The following is a 24247-nucleotide window of genomic DNA, read 5'->3' on the forward strand; positions in this document are numbered from 1 at the left end:
ATTTCTTTTTTTTTAAGAAAAAGGTTTTATTCATTTTATATACCAATCAAAGATCCCCCTTTTCCCTTCTCCTGCCCCTCCAGTCTCCCCTTCCCAACCCACCTCCCATTCCCTCCTACAAGAAGGTAAGGCCTCCCATGGGGAGGTTCATTTAGTAGAAGCAGGTTCAAGCCCCTCCCCTTGCCTCAAGGCTGTGCAAGGTGTCCCATCATAGAAGCAGGCTCCAAAAAGCTTGCCTATGCACCAGGGACGGATGAAGGTGGGCAATGGAGGGTAGTGGATCTGATGTGATTTTCTGGCCTCAACTTACACCAGGCATGCACATAGTGCACAGACATACATGTAGGCAAATAACCCATACACATAAAAATTACATCTTAAAAATAAAAACAAGTAGAGAAATGCAGTAGTTAAACAATATCATGGATAGCAACAGGAACAATTCTGCATAGAGTATTATCTACCAACATTAAATACACATTTTTCTAAACAACATATGGAACTTTCTATAACACTAATAACATACTAGGACATAAAGAAAGTCTTACTAAATACAGGAAAACTTAAATAACTTCTTATATTCTATCTAGCCAGCATAAGGACTAAAAAATGAAAAATAAAAGAACTAAAAATCAATAGCAGAAAAAGACAGAGAATTCAAGTCATGGAGATTAAATGCCACACTACTGAGTGAATAATGGATTACAAAACAAACAAAACAAAAGAAACCAAAAAGGGAAATTTAAAATTCTAAAAATAAATGAAAATGAATACTTAACATATGAAAATAAAATGAATAATGAAACAATACTAAAAGCACATATCTATGAGACCCAAATTTAAAAAACAAACAAAACAACAACAAACAAACAAAAAAAAAGAGGTTCAAAATAAACAACTTAAGGATGACCCTTAAGGACATGGTAAAACTACAAGAAACCAAATTCAAAGACCTTTAATTACAGGCATGTTGGTATGTGCCATTAATTACCACATTCAGAGGCAGATGGACAGATTTTTGTGACTTTGAGATCAGCCTGGTCTACATAGGAAGCATCACAACAGCTAAGTCTAAATGGTTATGTTCTGTCACAAAAAAAAAGGAAACATGAAATCTTACAGAGACATAAAGCCAATCTTTATAAATTCAAAAAGATTGAAACCACTCCTTGTATCCTATCTTACCACAGTACAGGAAAATTTAAAATTGACAGCAAAACAATCTCTAGTTAATACTCCAACTCATAGAAATTAAACAACTCCATGATGAAGAAACAACTCCATTACTGAATAGTGAAGAGGTGAAAGCAGAAATTAAGACAAAAAAAATTCCTAGAATGAAATAAAAATGAAAATACAACAACAAAACCTCTAGAATACACTGGAAGCAGTCCCAAGCAGGAAATTCATAGCTTTAGTTGCCTGCATCAAAAATCAGAAAATAACAAAGGGCTTAATGTCACAGCTCAAAAAGTAAGGAAAACAAGAATAAATTAAATCTAAACCCAATTGACCACAAGAAATAAAAATAAGAGCAGAAATCAACAAAACTGGAATAATGAAAATAATAAAATAAATAAATAATTCTAAGAGATAGTTATTTGAGAAGATAAACATGATTGACAGCCCCTTAGTCCAACTAACCAAATGAAAAACAAGACCAAAATTAGCAGAATCTGAAGTGAACAGAATAACATAATATACACCAAAGAAATTCAGAATAATATCAAGAGATTGTTATACTTTAAGATGAAAAATCTAAAAGAAATGGATAAATTTCAATAGTAGCCGAACAACCAAAGATAAACCAATAACTCAATAACTTAAATGGACCCAAACAAATGAAATTGAAATAGCAATAGAAAACTTTCCAGAAAAGAAAAACAAACAAAAACAACAATAAAACCAAAATATTAATCTACCCTTTTATCCTATCATCTCTATATCCTATAAATCTATATCATATCCCCTTTTCTTTTTTAGAAAGACATCACATTCATAATGAACCTGTTTTAAATAAAAATATTGGTTTTTCTCTGTCCCACATCAGAGTGCTCTTCTGATTTGGGACACAAGAATCTCTTAACCTTTTCTTTTAGCAATATGTCTGGGTTTAGAGAGGGAGTGAGCCAATTCCATCTCCAAAGCCAGCTTGGTATATTTGGGAATTTGGGCGTAGCATCTCTTACTGCTTCCTGCTGGAGGGGGGCACTGTATCTTATGGGGACATAAAGAAAATTTCAGGCTTATGGGGTAGTCCGTTAGGCTGTATTGTCTGAGCCAGTTGCCTTGAAACCGAATAAAACCAAAACAAAGCAAAAGTTCAGGGCCAGAAAATTTCACAACATATTTCTGACAGACGTTGAAGGCTTATCTACAACTAGTCATTTTTAAACTATTCAAAAACATAGAAATAGAAGGAATATTCCAAAAGTTTCACAGAACGATCATCACTCTACTACCCTAAACAGGGAAAGATAAAACAAAAAGAAAACTTCAGATCAACATTCCTGACAAACATAAACTTTAAAATGTGGTAAAATACTTGCCAACAGATTACAGACACACATCAAAAATATTATCTACCATGACCAACCTGGCTTTATCTCTGAAACCAGGGTTGGTCAAATGCAGGCAAGTTAAAACATAATAAGCCACATAAATATCCTCCAACTTAAAATGTCCTTCAACTGACAAATAGATAATAAAAGTGTGGTGCATATACACTCTGGAATACTATTCAGATGTAATTTTGCAGGCAAATGGATGAAAGTAGAAAATATCCTATTGAGTGAAGTAATCAAAACCAAGATATACAAATGTCATATTTAGAGTCCTCAGCCCCAAATGGGATGTCTCTATCACCCTTCCCATCAAGACTCAGTGATCTATGTGGAAGAGGGGATGTAAAGATTGATGGTGGATGACCTCAAGGAATCTGTACTTTCCATATACAATGAAGGGTAGATGCACTTAGATACTAGTAAAATATTAAGTAAAATGCACAACACCTGCTCAAGTTCGACACAGAGAAAATATAAACATGGAGGATGCAGGTGAAGTAATATTGGCATTTGATTGATGATGGGCAGCAGAAAAAGTAAGTATTCTTCATCTGTGTGACACACAATGACTATGGAGGCTCAGAAAGGTTTCCTAGTGAGATCTAAGCTTGCTTTACCCAGCAGAGCTGCATAAAGCAGGCATCCTAATGCAAGCTTAGGGAAGAAAAAAAGTCTCCTGTGGTAAAAGCAAAAGCACATAAGCAGACCGTGTGAGCAAAACTGGGAGAGTAATGGCCATTGTTGGTGGCAGCTGAGTTTTCTCCTGGACACAAAAGGCAGTATGGGAAACAGTCCATAACATAACAGTTTGATGCTATAGAGAAAGGCAGCCTGGGAAAAGCCTGTTGGCTGTCTGAGTTTGAGATATGTGGAACAAAGAAATGTCAGCTCTAATAATACCATAGCTACTGACGTTTTTCCAGAAAAGCAGAAAAGAAATGGGACCTGAGCCATAGCACTTCTGTTTCAATGCAGGCTCCTTGAAGAACAGCTGTGGAGGAGGTTATTTCTAAGAGCTTTACAACAGCCAAACCAGTAATTCAATTCTTGTCCCAAGGCAAGACTTCAAGAATAATAACCAAAAGTGCCACTATAGTAGGGAAGAAAGTTTCATCAATGTTTGAATTGTGGCACTCAGGGGAACTTTAATAAATTTGGGTGAAGAGACAGCCCCTAGTTAGAAACTGTCTACCACTTAGTGCAATTCTGCCAGTTCCAGAACTGCTGAGACACGTGGAAAAGGTGACTTTGGGTAAATGGCATTGTCCAGAGTGTTACAGTCCACTAGTACAAAGTGTTACAGTCACTAGCAGCAAGTGTTACAGTGCCCTACCAAAGGCATTCACTGAATTCTGGGGTCTAGAGAAGCTGTAGCCACTGACAAACTAGGCTCTAAATTCAAACTGTCAGAAAACTTTCAGAATGATATTAAAGCTGACTATAAATGCCAAACTTTAGAAATGATTTGCATACTTTCTGTCTTGTTGAAGAAAATAAGTTAGTTCTACTAAGATATTCTTTCCAGATGTTTGCCATAGAGTTTGCTTTTGAATGTAAGTTAGTTTTGGTAAGATCTCTACTGGATGTGTGCTAAAATAGTTTGATCGAGTTTCCTTTTGAATTAAACATGTAAAATGTGTAATTATTGAATGTAAAGTGTGAATATTGAATGTAATTTTGTAAAAAGTGAATAGTGATGTTCATAATAGGATTGTTTTTATTACTTTTACCTTCAGATATATTTGAATACTTTTTATGATAGCTTAAATATAATTTAATGATTTCATATGATAGCTTAAAATACAATTTTATGATGTTATATGATAGCTTAAAATATAATTTTAAGATGGCAGTAGCCCCTGGAAAACTTAAATGAAGATGTCATAATTAGGGGAGCTTTTCGGTCTTCTTCCTAGAAGTTTTCACTCCTTCTGTTTCTGTTTAGAAAGGGGTAGACCTCTCACAAAGGGATAAACCTTTTTAGTTTGTAAAAGTGTATTTATAATTAGCATATGTTTTTGTTTACATGTGTGGATACTCTGAAGTGGTTTGAAATGAATATTTTCTCCTAGGAATCAAAATAGTCTCATGAAAGTTTTATTGAACATCTGTTAGGACTTTTGATCTAGGAAAGGGGTTTGGTGCAGCTAAGACTGCTGTAACCACCTTAGACCCATTACAATAAGGGTACTCCATCTTTATTAACCTATACTCCTTTACAGGGAGATTGCTGTGGATGTTTGCAAGCTCATGGTAGGGGCCTGGGTCAGAGCTGAGTTAAGCTCTGTACTCCCTCTTGCCAGAGGCTGTTAGCCAAAGAAGACAGGAACAATCTATCTGAGGGGCCTGGAAGGCCCTCTTTTTATATAAAGAAGGGGAATTGTGGAGGCCCACAAGGGTTTCCTAGTGAGATCTGAGCTTGCTTTACCCAGCAGAGTTGCATTAGAGAATGGCTTGATCATGAGCACAGTTACTAGGTGATTGGAAAGGGTCTGCACTTGGCTGTGCTGGAGGGAAATCTTTTGCTCCACTCCTTGGCATTCCTATAAATAGCCCTTTAGAAGAAACAGAAGGGGCTGGCAGATAAGGATTCAGGCCCACCCAAGGCTCTCCTCTGTTTCTGTTTATCTCCCCTCTATCCTCCTATCTAAATCTCTTATCCCTCACTCCTCAAAAGTATCCTGCCCTAAAATGTGGGGCCAGTCTCCCAGCTGGGCTTCCACAATTGACCAGTCTAATTTATGCCTCAAGAACAGAAGTCAGCTGACACAAACTGGACTGATGTTTTTCATTTACTATTATTAGTTGGATGGAGAGAGAGGAGGAAGAGGAGAGGGAGAGAATGAAAAGAAAATAATCATGAAATTGGGTGTCTAGGGATGCTTGGGAGGGGATTAATGAGCAAAATCACTGCATTTTGAAATTCAAGGTATAAATAAGAACATCATTTAAAAAATTTAAAAATTTTCATCTGTCTCAGGCCCCAATGCACATAGGTACTCACAGGAAACCTGATGGCCACACTGGCCAGGGAGCCAAGTAGATGATCTCCTCCTCTCATCTAATTACAATTCCCAAGTATTTTCCCTAGCTTTGTATCAGATTACCTTCCTCTCTAACAGCCTTCACAGACTGTCTATGCCCATCCTGGTGGCACAACCTGCTTTCCTCTCTCCTGTGGACCTTCTCACCCACAACCCACCAAAGCCATCACCAGCTCCCCCAAATACTAGAAAAACATTCTACCTGGAACCCCATGACCATGCAGGATCTCGGAAGCATCTCCTACCAGGCAACCCACAGGCCCCACATTCTCATAAGAAACAGAATGGGAAATAGAAAGCAAGGATTAGAATATCCAACCAAAAAAGTAAAGACCAGTTATCAGCACCTAGAATTACAGGCAGTTCAAACCCAGATACCTAAACACTAGCATAAAAGCATATCAATAACAGCCAGGACTGTATGTATCTACTGGAGCCTACAAAACAGACTATAGTATGTCCTGAGAGATGACATGAAAGTAGAAAAGGAATCAGTAAGGAAAATCTAAACTGAAGGAAAAAGTGGAAATGAAAATTTTAGTAAGAACTTTAGAGGCACATTCACACATCAAAAGAAGTTGTTCAATAAGTAAACAAGGAGCTAACAGAATGGCGGAAAATCTTCACCATGATTACTCTTTAGAATATAAACAGTTTAAAAGAAACAGCCATATCAAAAATGTGGCAGAGGACTGAGGTAGTTTTTGAAGTGATCAATACTCCCAGACTTCAGAAACGTGAAAATTAACTACAAGGAGTTTCCAACTTACACCATAAGGATAATTGCTACTATGAAGACAAATGATAAGAAAGTCATGGGAAAGTTGAACAATGCCACAGGGTAATATGGTTCAGACACTAAGGTAATTAGTGTGGAAATTTCCTGGAAAATGTGAAAAACACAGAACTCTCCTGTGACCAAACAATACCATTACTGGGAATCTACTCAAAGAACTTCTTCAGATATAAAGCATATATAAAGTGTAAAGCAAATTAAAGATATATATATACATGTATATATACATATATATGTATATGTGTATATATACATATACATACATACACACACATCTATACTCTCTGATGATCTACCTTCAGTAGCTAGAAAATTGATGCATCCTAGGTGCTCATCTGATAAATAAGAAAATAGTATAACCTATAAAATCATGGACTTTACCTCCTAATGGCTGAAAATGGTATGAGGTATAATTAAGGTCCAGGTCTCATTTCCTCCCTCTGATTAAAACGCAACCTTTGATTTTTAGATTTGTCTTTAACTATGAAATGCCTGGAGAGGTCTGGAAGATAGAATGTGTCTATCCAAGAATATAACATGTCATAGGAAAGTAGAATGGTAATTGTTTTTCAAATAATATGTGGTATCCTACATGCATAGATTATGCTGCTCCCAGAAACCACATATTTAAACAAAAATCCTAATGTTTCACATAAAATACGATGTTGTCAGGGAGACTCCAAGACAACAAAATCAAACAAGCCTTTGCCACAGTTCTTGGTTGCCAACCAAAATTAGATGATACTACTACTGCAGGTAATGTTTCAGGTTCAGGACATACACACATCAAGCAGAAACTGATTAGAACATTCCTCTCTGTTGGCTACCTTTCTTAGTGCTAGAAGGTGCTATGCAGTAAAAACTCATCCATGATCTTACAAAGCTGTAAGATCATGCAAGCTACAAACCAGACTGCCAGATACAATGAGCCTAATGGTACAACTATGGCATTAGTGTTAAGGATAAAAACCACTTCTTTGTTTTTAATCCTTTTTATATCAATTCAGCAGTTAGTACATGGACATATCTGGAAAATGTGATGTGTTATATGTTTTTTGGATGCTAGGTACTAATATCACTCCTTCCATGGTTCAGAAAACTTGAAGGGAAAGGGGAATTTTAAGAATTTAAGAGCTCAAATATGGAAAGAACAAAGAAATGTTTTGGGAACGAAGCGTGGCTGCTATTCCATTGAATTCAAAGGCAGTAGGTAACTGCAAAGGATTTAGGATTTAAAGACAGGGCAAACCAATGTTCCATTATTTATGGGTTATGTTTCATACAACACTATAATCCCTGAGTATCTATAGGCAATTAAACGTTGCTAGGGAGAAGTAAATGTTATTCCTAAGTGATATAGTTGAGTGGCTTTGCTCAAGTAAAAACCCTGCTTCTAAGGTATGTCAACATAAATCCATATTCCCAAAAAGACAAGGAAATAGATACCTTTGGAGCTGCAGTTACAGACAAATATAAGATGGGTGTTGGGAATGGAATATGGTCTGCTAGTGCATTAGGTACTCAGAATAAATTCTCCAGGCACAGGAATTAAATATTTAGAAATGTTAACTACTATTTATGGGAGGTACATAGGTAGGAGGATTCCTGAAAGTTCAACTCTAACATGAACTATACCATGAAGTCCAAGCTATCCTGGGGCACATTTTTATCTTTAACAAGTCATAATTTAAAGGGCAAGTATGAAAAATAAGAATTCAAAAAATAAAACCAACACTGAATTAGAAAAACCTTTAGTACGGAACATTACCTACAAGAGAATCTAACAGTACTTCATACTTGTATATATTCTAGAAGTACTATCCAATTCATATTTTCATGATTTAATGATAGTAGGAATGATAGTAAATTTTTGAAATTTAATGGAGACTATTGGGAAAGGATGTGAAAATGAATTTCATATATCATAAATCACATTGAAATGATATTATGAACCATTATATTAATGAAATTTATGGAATGCAAAGGTGTGAAAACATTTAGTTACAAATAGAAGACATACCTTGAGGATGTATAGGAAGACTCAATTTTAAAGATATCTATTCTCTCCTACTTAATCTATTAAATGTGGTGCAAATGAAATTAAAAGTGCATTTTTTCCAACTTGACAAATAATTGTAAGCATCAACTCTGAGGAAAAATTTGACTACATACAGGTAATACTCTGAAAAAGAAGAGAAAGGAGGCTGAACTCAATAGAACAGGTAAGACAGTATAAATCATCAGTAATAAACAAGTTAATAGAGGAGAAAGCAAACAGGCATGCAGTAAATTACATGAGTTTTCTATATGCTAGATTTTAAGAACAGTATAATTCAATGGAAATAATTTTATTATTTAATATTCTAGCATATCAATAATTGGAAGCAAAAGAATTAGAAAAATCTCTGATGAAAAATTAGGGAGACAACACAGCGAAGTATGATATGAACATAAACATGCTTGCAAAAGAAAAAAAAACAAGACTCCAAAGACATGAGAGAACATGATTGTATTTCAATGAATAAGTTATGTACAACCTAGTATTAAAACAAATAGAAAACATAGTATTTCATTTGACACACACAATGACCTGCTTACAGACTCATTTACAAATGGGTTTATAAATAAGTAACAGATACTCAGCATGGAAACTGAAACAGAACAACAAGTAGAAATAAATAGCATGATGATTCAATAATATTAAATAAATAATACTTTATAATATTATATTACCAGTAAACACAAGAAGTGTACTATTAAGTAAAATATTTGTAGTTTTAATAATTTATTTAATAATTCAAACCCACTAATTCATCTTAGGGTATTGACTAAAATATAGATTTGATATAATTTGCCATGGTACATTAAAGCAATACAAATTATTCTGAACTCTCTGTGAGATTCATATTTCCATATAAACATAATTACTACATAGAAAATATAAAGCTATTCTTTCAACTCATGAGAGATGCACTTACAAATACATATGAAAAAATACTCCCAAGTACTAGAGAATTCCATAAACGTTGGTTAACACTGTATGTTAAAATTTAGGATGAATTTTAAATATAACATAAAGCTTCATACAACACTGTTCTAACTTAGCACATGGTCCATTTCTATAATCTCACCACTCAGGTAGCTGAGGCAAAGTAAGTTCAAATGTCAGACTGTGCTACACAGTTAAACCATTTGAAAATGAAAATTTATAATCAGTTCTAATTTACTTCAAATCAGCTTCAAGAATAACATGAAGTCATTATTATCATGAGAAGCACTTCGTACTTATGAAAACACTGTGAAGCCAATGTCAGTTCCATCATACTATTTTTATCCATGTGGTAGTGTCTCCATTTATTGAGTTAGTCCAACAAAATCAATGAAAATCTTTAAATATATATAAAATATTTTCTTCAAAGGCATATTTCAGTCTCCATCCAATAAGTTGAATTCAGTTTTAATGATCAATAAGATTAGTCACGCAACACCTTCTGAGATCATTTTACAATTATGAAGGTTGTAGATACAATGATTATTTTGGTGATCACCTAAAAGCACAAAGGAAGAAATTCAGAACCATTGATTAGTATTATCAAAGTACAGTGTATTTTATTTTTATATAAAAACAGGTATTTCTTATTCTTAAACCACAAATAATAGTACTGAGCAAGTCAGTTTTCTGTATTACTGAGTTGATTTAATTTTCATTGTCCTTGCTAGTTTGGTAAATACAAACACTTTCAAATAGGCATATATGGCCACTTGAACCTGTTTTTCCCGTTCATTCTCACTATCCTGCTTACTTTGATTTTTAACTATGCATATGTGACCACCAGCATCATGCTACTGCTGACATGCTCTCCCTACCACTGTAGAATGTTCACTGAACTGTGAGCCCATATAAATACTTAAGTGATTTGATCATATATTCTTTGTAGTGAGGACTAAACTCAGGGCCTTGTGCTTGCTAGGCAAGCGCTCTACCACTGAGCTAAAACACCTACCCCCTGGATCATATATTTTTTAAATGTTTATTTTCATTATTTCAATTATGGGTGTAGTATGTATATATGTGTATGATGGTTGTGAGCTACGAAGCTTGGGTTCTAAGAACTAAACTCAAGAGCCTTTGAAAGAAGTACTCACTTTTAACTGCTAAGCAATTTATCTCAACCTTTATCACGTGTTTTTTCTAAGCAACAAATCACAAAACCAAAATTGAATATGTAAGCCAATTAAATAAAGGGCAACAACATTTGTACATGTATTAAATCATTGTTTTAATAAAATGACCTCCTAAAAAGACTGTTTCAGGAGGACTGGAGATGTTGTTAGATGGCAATTTCCAGACATGAACAGCACTGAGTGTAATTCTTATAACTGCATAAACCAGGAATGAGGGTGCACATCTTTAGTCCTGGTAGACAAAGGAATCAATAGTTCATGTCCATCATCAGCTACATAGAGTTTGACACCAGCTTTGGATACCTCAGACAAATCTCAAAGATTTATAAATCTCAATGGTATATAAAATAACTAATTCAAGGTTGCAGTTAAGTTTATTCATAGTGTACTCTGGCTCATATATGGGAGCCACAGATTTCATTCCAATCACTGGGGAAAAATGATTTCTTTAATTCAGAAAATTCAAATACATGAAAACATTAATGTTGGAAATAATATTATTTTGCTACACCTAGCCCAAAATGACCTACTCTGGTGATAGGATGGCCAAATACCCTAATTGTCATGCTAGAAACCTCATCCAATGACTGAGGAAACTGGATGCAGAGATCCATGGCCAGGCCCCAGCTGGAGCTCCAGGAGTCCAATTTGCGAGAAAGAGGAGTGTTTTTATGAGCAAGAATCATTGAGACCAAGGTTGGAAAAAGCACAGGAGCAATTAGCCAAAGAATGGAAACACATGAACTATGAACCAATGGATGAGGAGCCCCCAACTAGATCAGGCCCTCTGGATAAGAGCGACAGTTGATTAGCTTGATCTGTTTGGGAGGCATCCAGGCAATGGGACCTGGACCTGTCCTCAGTACATGTACTGGCTGTTTGGAATCTGGGGCTTATACACAGACACTTGTCACAGCCTGGGAGGAGGGGACTGGACCTGCCTGGACTGTATCTACCAAGTTGAACTCAATCCGCAGGGGAGTCTTTGCCATGGAGGAGATGGGAATGGGGAGTATGATGGGGGGAAGGCGAGGGGGGAGAGAGGAGAACAAGGGAATCCGTGGCTGATATGTAAAATTAAATTATAAAATTAACAAAAATAAAAAATAAAATTAAAATCCTTTCTTACCTATAGTTTGTAGTTCACTATAGTAAAGTAAATTTTCGTAGACTCCAGAAGTTGCTATCACAGTAGGTTTAATTGGTCTGTCATGATAATTACCTGAAAAAAAAAGTAGCCAGTACAAAGCATGTTGTTTATGAAACATGTATTAGGAGCATTATTCTGTTCTCAGGGCCACAAATTCATATTTAACAGCAAATATTTCTATCCAGGTCCCACTTATTATGTGTGTGGGAGCCCTCAGTGTCCAGGAGCATCAGATACCAAAAGATGAGTAATATTTCTTTGGGTGCTACAAATATAACTGAAGTCCCCCAGAAATACAGTTTATGTACTCAACAAACCTTGACTCCAGCATCTTATTTTTAATTCATGTGTATGTGCTTTTATGTGAATATATGCATGTGAGAGCAGATGCCTGATTCAGAGACATTTTAGATTCCCCAGGTTCTGGAGTTACAGGCAGCAGTGAGTCACCACAAGTAGCTGGGGACAGAGCTCAGGTCTGAAAGAATGTTAAGTGCTTTTAACAGGTGAGCCATATCTCTACCACTCTAAATTTCTATATAATAGTATCACTATTTAAAGTTCTCCCAGGTAATTTCGTAGGATCTATGCATCTGTAAATGCCTACATGAGATCCCTGAAGCATATCAAACACATACAATGAAGGAATAATCTATTCTTCATATATGTAAAAATTACATAGAATGACTGGAATTTAGTTTAGTAGTTTAGTGGTTCAGCTTGTACTTTACCATGCTTCAGACCCTGGGTTATATTCCAAGCACAAAAAAGTAATATTAAAATTTGCAATTTATCCCAAATGTGACATAACAAAAACTATTTAATATAGCATCCTATACCCATTAGGATACCATGCCATTATAAATGTTTACCCTTTAAAACATTTATTTGATACATTTCACTCATAGGTTCATCACTCAAAATATAATCAGCTTAATACTCACGTGAATTTTCATCTTCTCCTTTTTATCATTGGATAATGCAATACTCATTGTTGACACATAAGGTGCTGGAGTGTCTAAAACTCTTCACAAAATGTTCAAAAACATTCATAAGGGCTGCTAGGAATAGAAAGTTTAATATGGCAACCCATCACTCCCATGATGTTGACAATCAAAGGCATAAATTGTCTCTTTCTTGTTGTTTAGTTGCTTATTTGCAAAGGCCCTTCTAAAATACAAAGGCAGATAGATGTGGTCTTACTCCTTCCTATTTTGAAGTGTTAAAACAATCTTCCTGAACATGTTTTCTGTTTGCATAAATTGTTCATTTGTTCTAGATGTTTTCATGTGACAATTTCCAAGCATGAATACACTGTTTAAATCACTTGAACAAATCTTCAATCATTACTAGAAAATAACATACATCATAATACAGAAGTAAACTTTCAGACTGATATTACCTATGTGCAATTAACATTTCCATAATTATCCACTTCAATTGGAAGAACTAAAATATATCTACATGTAGGTCAATTGTACATATCTTCAATTAAAATTCAACAAACACCATTTCTACAGAAAAAGGATATTTCAAATATTAAATTACATTCACATTGAGCTACAATCCTTACGATCTGTTCACTGACAGATCTGGCATTTTGCTATTTTTATATTCAACAATTAAATTTGAGAATCAGAAAAGATAAAAATCTTAGTAGCCAACTCCAAAATATCAAAAAAAATTAAATAGTTTTATAATTCCTGATTTTGTAGGAAGGTATTCAGTGGTTTTTTTTTTTTTTTTTTTTGGCTTTCATGTTTTCTTCTGACACAGGGTCTTATGACCCATGGCTGGCCTCAAACTGGGTATGTAGACGAGTATAATCTTGGCAGGTGCTGGTATAAGTGTTCCTCATCAAGCCCAGCTCTATAATTTATATTGCCTTTAATGTCATACAGGCTACTTTTGCTTACAGTACATTAGAGGGAACACCAGATGTTTACCTTTAATAATCCTACATGAAAAACATCCAAAAATATAACAAGTTTTTAAAATTTTATACACTGAAGATATATACATACATAAATAAATTTATAAGTTGTATAAACAAATAAACAAAGTTATAGGCTCTTCATTAAAACAAAATGTGTCTATCAATAGCATTGAGATTGCTAAATAATCTGATTTAGAACTAAAATATTAATTTTTAATTTGTAAAGTGGGAATAGTAATGTAAAAACAAATAAAAACACATGAAAGATGAAGACTAAGTAGTTTATATACTACTATAACATAAAATGTATGTGAATGTAATATAATTATAAATATAAATAAACAAATTTGCCTAGATTAAATAAGCAAGAAATAATGCTTTTGTAATTATATCATTAATTTAAATTTTCTTTTTTACTGTTCATCTTTCTTCATGTAGAAAAAAGTATCTAATTCTATTCTTTAATTTTTCTCCAAGTAAAAAGACCTAGCTTATTCTTCTCTCCATGAGAAACTACTTAGAAACATTTTTATACTTAGTAAACTGAGTAGTCCTTATCTATTGCATTGAAAAAGCATTTGCTGGAATAATTTTATTAATGTTAGATTACAATGAAATATTCACAGGCTTTTGTTAAGAATGTATATCTAAAAAATGAATTTTTCAAATCGAAATATTTATCAGTTATTTACAACATGTCTTGAATGCTGTCATGCAATGTAAATAGAAGGGTTTATTAATTCAGAGGTAGAAGTAACATTTCTTAAGAGTTTTTATCTATAGTAACTAACAAGGTATTTTTACATGATGGCCTATCATTCATACAACCACAGAATTATAATTTGCACCCTTAAATGTACAATATAAACCTTACTTATCCTATGGCTAATGAAGACTTTTCTTGAGATTATGTAGCCAAAGTTAAATTTAAATATTCTTAAGAAAACTCACTCCCCTAACAATGAACATAAAGTAGAAAAAAATCTCAACTTTAAAATTTTCATTTCCCAAATTTAGTGGATGCAATGAAAGTTTACAATGATGTATTTACAAAATTATACCCTGTGACACTCTATACATCTAGAAAGACTAGATGTTAAAATTTTGTATTTGACTATTATTTACAAAGTTGTCTTGAATATTGTCATGCAACCAGGAAACACATACAAAACTTTGTAGTGTCCCAAGAGGTAGTACAAAATCTTCATGAAAGTTGCCAAAAAAGTAGAAGAGAGGTGCATCAGTAGGCTCATTATTGCTCAACAAGCCAACTGAATTACCTACCATGTCATTTTTTAATGTGCAACTCACATGAAAAAATGGTCAACTATCCTAGTATGAGAATAGAGTATATGCATAGTGTTTATAATTTCTCCTTTAACATTTAAACAAACATGAAAAACTGTGAGCTCCATGATTCCCTCTATAAACTATCAGTTTGTCATATTAATTGTAATAGACAACAGTATTTACAATATATTTATAAGCTTATAATTTCTAAGTCTCAGTATTTCTAGAATTACCAGTTGCTTGATATAAAAAATAGCGTATTACTTACAAAGTTAATTTTTGCCATGTATCTGATGAATACAGAACTATGTAATTCTGAAATATCTAGATCATTTGGAGAAATAAATTGCATCACAAATCTCAGTGATCAGAAAAATGAAGCTACATGCTTTTTATATAGCATACACATTTTTCAAAGGACAGTGATATTTTATGCTTATATTTGAGTTATACTCCTAAATAATTATCTTGACACCATGGTAGAATATACACACATATTTTTGTACTATATATATTAAAAGAGGACTTTGCTAACACTATGTTCAGGTAATTCATCTTTATCATACAACACAATGAAACCTACATAAAGATAAGGATTTTAACAACAAAAATAATTTATTCTTTTCCTATAGTCTATACATTGAAAATCTGAACTATTACAGGCCAAGTGTTTAAATATAACTTTCCATAAACAAAAGTTATTCTCTACTCATGAAGTTTTTAAAATAATGTAACTACATACATTTGAAACATTATAGTTTTAAAACATTTTATCACACAAAACCACTTATTCTGAATTTTGAAAGTAAAATATATTCAGAAAATGTAATCACAAATTATGCAGATAGTCAAAAGTAGTTGTATATATATGAAGTGGTTCAAATAAAGCTCATATAGATTAAATACAAAATTGAGATTGATAGTTCTAATGTTAAGGATGATTAAATCTTATTATTAACACCATGTGAATATGGTAGTTGATGGGAGTTGGTGTTCCTACAAATTTAGGAATTTCAGACAGTCTACACAAAGTCAGTCTATTATTTCTGGGGTAGTCAAACACTGCCAGGTTACATTTTAAAAAATGGATACTAGTAGAAACAAGTTGAGAATTAGACTGGATAAAAAGTCTGCACAATATACATTACTTAGAACAACTGTTACAATCCTCACAAATATTTAAACAGAGGGAATGGGGATCAAATCTTATTATGTAGCTTACTTTTCTGACAATAAATGATTCAGTTCCAAAAACATGACTGATAAATGGAACCATGGAAGATTCACTGACAGAAATCTGGTGTTTGTTGAATGTAACTGACTGATTTTATAAATCCAAAGTATGATACAATGTTTTGCTATATCATATTCTCTGGTGACAAATAAAATTTGTAATCTTGTATTTCAGCAACTATTGTTTTATCTTAGTATAGACATACTTATGAATTAATATGTATATCATACTGCATGTACATACATGTAATATGGGACAATCATACTTACATCAAAGACTAAAAATTTAAAACAGCAAAAAAATGTACACTTTATTTATATCATGTAAGAAAATGCTGTAAATGATGTTAGTTATATGGATATGATACAAATATTAAAGAATATAATATGTACTATGTCTTTGAAATAATGATGATACTTGGGGACTAATAACATAGGGTCACTAGACTTTTGTTCACAGACAACTTTCCTATCATAAAGGACAAGTATTCCTTGGCATCAGATTCATCCACAAAACATACCTAATAGTTTCTCATTGGGATATAGCCATGTAAAAATCATCTCTCTCAAATGGTACCCTCTTATCTACTGAATCCCTTTTAACATGGCATAAAAACAGTCTAGAATTTCCTGAACAAGCAATAAAATAATTCTAGCAATTTAATGATCTTCAAATGCAAAAATCATCTATCACTTTTCTTTATAAGATTAAATTAACATGGTGCATTATTCTATTATACACGTCAATGTAAAAGAATATTCAATCCTAGATATAACAGGGTGATGTTTTTCTGAATTCCATCATGACAAAGAAATTTGTTAAGTAAATAAACATAAGCTTCTTTGACAAACATAACTATGACTACCATGTATAAATTAGTACTCAATGAAAGGATAGCCACAATAATCCATTAAAAGATTGTACTATACTATAGAAATTCTATTTTATTTTGAAACTATTTAAAAACATTTCTTCTAAATTTTAACAAACACCACAATTGTAATCCTCATAAAGAAAATGACATAATCATATTTGAATGACTTCTCAAATGTAGTGAAAATAATGACTTTTTGCAATTTATATTTTATGCACTTTTTATAGCCCCTTGTTTCACATTATCCTTAGCAACTTAAAACATGAATATAACATTAATTTGCTTGCCATAATCTTTATAAAATGATGATTTTTTACCAAATATGTAATAGAAATTTCTCTTGTGGTTACTTATTTTATCACAGTAATCATTTCACATACCATATTCTTGTTCAAAATCTAAGTGATTTTTACAAAATAAACCAAAAAATAAATACAATAATTTTCTGATTTTACTCTGAACCATGAAAATACAATACTTTATTTAATCAAGAACCATCTTACATTTCTTTGTTAACTAAATTATGCAAATAGTTAGTATATATTTAAAGTAATATTGTATCATTTATAAAAGTTATCATTACCTCAAGATTTAGAGATGATTTACAATTGTATGAGAACATAAATCTACTTGTTGTATATACAAGCAGATATGCAAAGATTCAGAGGTAAATCTTACAAAGAAAGAATACTCCACATTAAGAAAATACTACATCAGTAGCTGATATTACAAAAAGAAATGCTCAAGGAGGCATGTCAGAGGAACAAAAACAAACTGGTATATAGATAATTATCCAGACTCTGCCAAAACAAGTATCCCAAATAGGGAATAAGTTCTCTTGCTGCCAAAAAATTAAACAATTTAATAATTACTCACACTCAGTACCAGCAATCACAAAGTTAATTCACCTCCCCGTTTATATCATAGTAACACTTTCTCTATTCCACCAATGCCTTGTGAGGATAAAGATAAATTAACCTTTCTGAATTCCACCTCAGCATTCTGGTAAATATCAAATTCCTATCTTTTTCAAAATCACTGAATGTCTTACTAAAAATCTAGCAATATGTCATTATATTAAATGGAAAAGCTATCAGAATGACTAGGAACATGCTCAAGAAACTATAACCCAGGGCAAGAACTCGGTAACTGGAAAAAGACACATTAGCTTCCAAGGTCTTTCTCAAGTTTCTATATCAAATGAAAATCAAGGTGAATGCTATTATGTGATGTGAACATAGAGGCACTTTACAAAAGGAAATGTAATGGGTATAAAACCAATTTTGCTATATTGGAAAAATCTACAGCTCAAGTCTCCTTGAAAAAAATTTGTGATATCATATTCTAATAACTTAAGTTTCAAAATTTTGTTACCTAAGTCATTAATATGACACTTTGGCTAGACTTCAGAGTAATCATTGAGCCTCATTTCATCATGCTCAGTAAACATACCTCATCATAAATCCAGCCAAGGTCCTCTAAAAGGTATTTACCAAAAATTATGTAAAAAATGGAACGTGGTAGGTGGTTACCTGGTACTGATGTGGTAGGAAAGACAGTGAGTTTGAGGGGCCTGATTTAGAAAGTAACTTATGGTTTACAGGTACGTTTCAGTAACAGAGCAATTGTTTCACATGAACAAGATCCTGGGCTAAATTAACACCACGAAAAAGAATGTAGAGTGTATGGAGGCTAAGTTTATGGTTATCTAGTGAGATATATAGGACTTCTTGAGTTCAAACGTCAATGCTCATTCATGCATTCTTTCTGTATCTCTCTCTCATACACACACAAACACACACACAAATAAAGTTTTAAAAAAATACACAGTAATCTTACCACATGAGGAGATCCTAGCATGAGAATCAGAGATAAGCTTTATATACTAACTCAAGTAGAGACAGCTTGACAGACAATGAACTGAAAAAAGAACTGAGTCCTGAAAGTTGATCGCCACAAGAACACCACAGATAAAGAAAGCACTGTAGCCCATGTGCATTGATGCACACAAGCAAGCACACAAGCACACACGTGTACACACATACAGACACACACTAATTAAATAAATGAAAGAATAATAAATAAAAAAATAAATGTGAATGATTAAACAAATGAGTAGGATTAATGCAAGGCTGTAGTCCCACACTTAGGATACTGAGGCAGGAATACTGTGACCTGGATGCCAGTTTGGCTGAGTTATATAATAAGACAATGTTTCAAAAGCAAAAAAAAAAAAAAATCAAGTAAAATAAAAAAAAAAGCCAAAACACAAACAAGCAAACAAAATCTAAACAGATCCTTGTCCCATCCATTTTAACACTACGCAAGAAACAGTACTCAAGGCCCTAGAGTTTAATCCCCAGGTTAAAAACACAATTGAATAAATGTGCAAACTAACAATTCATAGGCAAACATATACCAACAGCAAAGTAAGAATAAGATCCAGGGTTTCATAAAACTAAATATAGTAAATAATTATCTCTTTCCACACATAAATCATCTAAAGTTTATTTCTGTCACCACAGATTATCAAAAACCCATTGTTTTTACCAAGGTTTTTGTCCTGAAATTTTAATTGTTAACTGATGTCTCCAGAAGGTACAAAAATGGCAGCTTACCTATTGATGATTCTATAATAGCAAATGACAAATGACTTTATCTTGTGCTAGCTATTTTTTGCCACTTTGAAAGTGACTCATTGACCACATCTAATTCTAACATAACATCCTTATGACTACCAAAACTCTTAAAATGCATTCTTAATAAGACCCTAGCTTTCAATACTTCAAAATCTAAGAATGTCATCAAATAGAACCTGATTCTTGGAATTTAGATTTTCCCACTTTGTTATAACTTCCCTCCCTGATTTTTCCCTATTTATGACCTTGTTTTGCTTCAGACAACTGGTCCTACACAAGAACAGTGATATGAGGCAACTTGAATCTATGTTCCTAAGCTATGAACCTTCTAATTCTTCTCTTGCATAAATTCTTTACTCTCGTTGAGGTGACAATTGCAATTTTGTTTTGACAGTGTTTTTGGGGGAGTGCATTCAAATGTGGAGTACCAAAGATGGTACATTGTCAACAAACAAATTCCCCAGGTATGAGCCATATACCAGCATGTAGCTTTTGTGCCTCCAACTGGTGTTACTTCCTTGGCTGGAAACTGATACAAGCATTACAGAAAGTAAATGAATAAATAAGTAAGCATTACGGCAAGCCAATAAATAAGTAAATAAATAATCTCATGAGCATGAATAAATACATAAATAAATGATATGGTGAAACAATAGATAAATATATAAATAATCCAGGAGTCAATAAATAAATAAATAACCAAATAAATAAATAAATAAATAAATATTCAGGTGAAGGAATAAATCTGTAAGTAAGTATTACCGTGAGCCAACAAATACATAAATAAGTAAATAAATAAATAATCCGGCAATACAATAAATAAATATATAGATAAATGAGGAGAAAATAAATAAACAAACAAACAAACAAATAATCCGGTGAGCCAAAAAATAAATACTTGAGTAAGTATCCAGTGAGACAATAAACACAAATAAATGAATGAATGAATAAAATAAGAATCCCAGAGTGCAAATCAATAAATATGTAATGGATAAATAAATATTAAAAATTCAACAAATTAAATAAAAATCAAGAAGTTAGTATGTATTCTGGCGAGCAAATAAATAAAAAAATAGGTAAGAATTAGGGGAGTCAATATATATATAAACAAATAATCTGGCATGTTGATACATCGATAATGAAGCAAGGCAATATATAAATAAATAGCTCAATAAGCCAATAAATAAACAATTAATACAGCAAACAATAAATAGATTAAGAAGCCAAAAGATAGGTGGGTGAATGGATGGACAGATGGATGGATAAGTAGGTAGGTAGATAGATGATAGATAGATAGATAGATAGATAGATAGATAGATAGATAGATAGACAGTCTAACAGAGTAGAGGCATGGCTTATCCATATAGCATTTGCTAAGCACCTAGAAGGCCTTTTATTATTCAACAGTAATATAAATGAAACAATGAATGAATAAAGGAATACATGAGCAAGCACACCAATGCATAGATAAGTAAATGAAAAAATAATACAGCAAGCAAATAAATACATAAACAAATATTCCAGTGGGTAAATAAATAAGTGACCATAAATAAATAAATAAATAAATGGATGAATAAATAAATTTAGATGATGCACCAGGCAACATATAAATAAATAGGTTAATAGCCATTAAATACATAAATAAATAGATATATAAGTATATATGCCAGGAGGTGGTGGCGCACGCCTTTAATCCCAGCACTCGGGAGGAGAGCCAGGCGGATCTCTGTGAGTTCAAGGCCAGCCTGGACTACCAAGTGAGTTCCAGGAAAGGCGCAAAGCTACACAGAGAAACCTTGCCTCGAAAAACCAGAAAAAAAAGTATATATAACTATTTATATAATTAGGTATATAACAGTGTAACAGAGAAGAGACATAGCACATCACTATGGTATTTCTCAGCATATTGAAGATCTTTTACTACTCTAGGGCAAAATAAATGAATGCTTTCACACATACATTACACAAATATATAAATAGATAAGCAATCAATGAATCAATAAATACAGAAAGACAAGTATATGAATAAACAATTTAGCCAATAAGTATATAAGTAAGCATGCACACCAATAAATAAATAAATGACACGGTATGCCAATAAATAAATAGATAATGCAGCCACGAAATATATAAATAAATAGATCATGAAGCCATTAAATTAATAAATAGTTATATAGATTTATATACAGTCTAACACAGAAGAGGCCTGGCTCATCAGTTTGGTATTTCTCAGCATACTAAAGGCTTTTCACTAATCTATGACAAATAAATGAATACTTCCATACACACACAAATATATAAAAAGACAAGCAAGTCAATAAATAAATAAATAACCCAGCAAGCCAATATATACATAAATCCAGCCAATCAATCTTTAAGCATGTAAATAGATAGATAGATAGATAGATAGATAGATAGATAGATAAATAAATAACACAGCAAGCCAATATATACATAAATAAATCCAGCCAATCAATATTAAATAAAGAAATAATGCAGCAAGCCATTACAAAAATTAAGAAACTACCCGGCGGTGGTGGCACACGCCTTTAATCTCAGCAATTGGGAGGCAGAGGCAGGTGGATCTGTGAGATTGAGGACAGTCTTGCCTACAGAGTGAGTTCCAGGAAAGGCACCAAAGCAACACAAAGAAACCCTGTCTCGAAAAATCAAAAATAAAATAAAGAAACAATTGAATAAATATATACATAGATAGATGATAGATAGATAGATATATGATAGATAGATGATAGATAGATAGATAGATAGATAGATAGATAGATAGATAGATAGATAGATAGATGATAGATAGATAAACATTCTAACAGAGTAGAGACATGGCTTCTCAGTATAGTATTTCTCAGCATTTTGAAGGCCTTTTATAACTTCAAAGTATAATGAATAAATAAAGAAGCCAGCATGATAAATACATCAAGAAACCAATAGATGGATGGATGGATGGATGGATGGATAGTTAGACACATAGATATAGAGACAGACAGATAGATAGATAAACATTCTATTATAGTAGAAGCATAGATTATCAGTATAGAATTTTCTCAGTACAATGAAGGAAGCCTTTTTATTATGGTAAGGTTAAAATGAATAAATAAATAAATAAATAAATAAATAAATAAATAAATGAATAGGCAAGCCACTAAATAAATAAATAAGAAGCCGATAGAAAGAAAGGAAGAAAGGAAGAAAGAAAGGAAGGAAGGAAGGAAGGAAGGAAGGAAGGAAGGAAGGAAGGAAGGAAGGAAGGAAGGAAGGAAGAAGAAAGAAAGGTAGATGTTCTGGAGAGCAAATAAGTAAGTAAGCAAGCATTAGAGAGCCAATCTATCTATGTATCGATCGATCAATAAATCAATAAATAAATAGTCTGGCAAGTCAATAAATAAATGAATAAATAGATAATGCAGCAAGGCAATATATAGATCAAGAAGCCATTAAATGCATAAATGTACAGGCATGATAAATAAACAGTCTAACAGAGAAGAGACATGGCTTATCAGTATATTTCCCAGCATATTGAAAGTCTTCTACTACTCTAGGATAAAATAAATGAATACTTTCATATATACATATATAAGTAGACAAGTAAGTCAATCAATCAATAAATAAATAATACAACAAGACAATAAATGCATACAAATAAACAATCTAGCCAATTAAAAAATATATAGGCAATCAAGCACGCCAACAGCACGCCAATAGATAGATAGATGATAGATAAATAGATACATAAGTGGCCTGGTAAGCCCATAATTAAGTAGATCAGAGCCGGGCGGTGGTGGCGCAAGCCTTTAATCCCTGCACTCGGGAGGCAGAGCCAGGCGGATCTCTGTGAGTTCGAGGCCAGCCTGGGCTACCAGGTGAGTTCCAGGAAAGGCGCAAAGCTATACAGAGAAACCCTGTCTCGAAAAACCAAAAAAAAAAAAGTAGATCATGCAGCAAGGCAATATATAAATGCATAGGTCAAGAAGCCATTAAATAAAATAAATAAATAATTATATAGATTTATAAACAGTCTAACACAGAAGAGGCATGGCTTATCAGTATAGGATTTATCAGCATACAGAAGGTCTTTTACTAATCTAGGATAAAATAAATGAATACTTCCATAACACACAAATATATAAATAGACAAGCAAGTCAAAAAATAAATAAATAACCCAGTAAGCAATATATATACATAAAAAAATCCAGCTAATCACTAACCAATCTTTAAGCACACTAAATAAAGAATGAAATAAACATTGCTGGAATGAAACCATTAAGTAAATATATAGTGGATAGATAGATAAACATTCTAACCATAGATGCATGGCTTCTAAGTATAGTATTTCTCAGTATTTTGAAAGCCTTTAAAGTAGAATGAATAAAGAAGCCAGCAAATCAAGAATTGAATATACAGGTAGATGGACGGACAGACGGATGGATGGACAGAAGGATGGATGGAGACAGATAAACAGTGTAGAAACATAAATTATCAGAGTAGTATTTTATCAGCATAATGAAGGCCTTTTATTACT

The 24247-nt window shown here is 32.9% G+C and overlaps 1 long non-coding RNA gene and 1 other non-coding gene across 6 annotated transcripts in view; both read right to left on the reverse strand.

The window, feature by feature from the left end:
• The window catches only part of LOC114687536, a 62508-nt gene extending 42175 nt beyond the window's left edge, over window positions 1-20333 (reverse strand). For 4 of the 5 annotated variants that reach the window (XR_005089811.1, XR_003733682.2, XR_003733679.2 and 1 more), the window contains exons 1-3: window positions 11719-20333; window positions 9690-9952; window positions 8425-8586 (exon numbers count right to left, since the gene is read on the reverse strand). This is a non-coding gene — a long non-coding RNA (uncharacterized LOC114687536). The remainder of the gene's footprint in view (window positions 1-8424; window positions 8587-9689; window positions 9953-11718) is intronic. The other variant, XR_003733680.2, reaches the window with a different exon arrangement.
• On the reverse strand, window positions 18475-18539 carry LOC114687548. Its single transcript, XR_003733690.1, has one exon. It is a non-coding gene; the product is annotated as a small nucleolar RNA SNORD64 (small nucleolar RNA).
• Window positions 20334-24247: the final 3914 nt, after the last annotated feature.

Source organism: Peromyscus leucopus, chromosome 1 (genome assembly GCF_004664715.2).
Source record: "Peromyscus leucopus breed LL Stock chromosome 1, UCI_PerLeu_2.1, whole genome shotgun sequence".
In the NCBI taxonomy this organism is placed as follows: Eukaryota; Metazoa; Chordata; class Mammalia; order Rodentia; family Cricetidae; genus Peromyscus; species Peromyscus leucopus.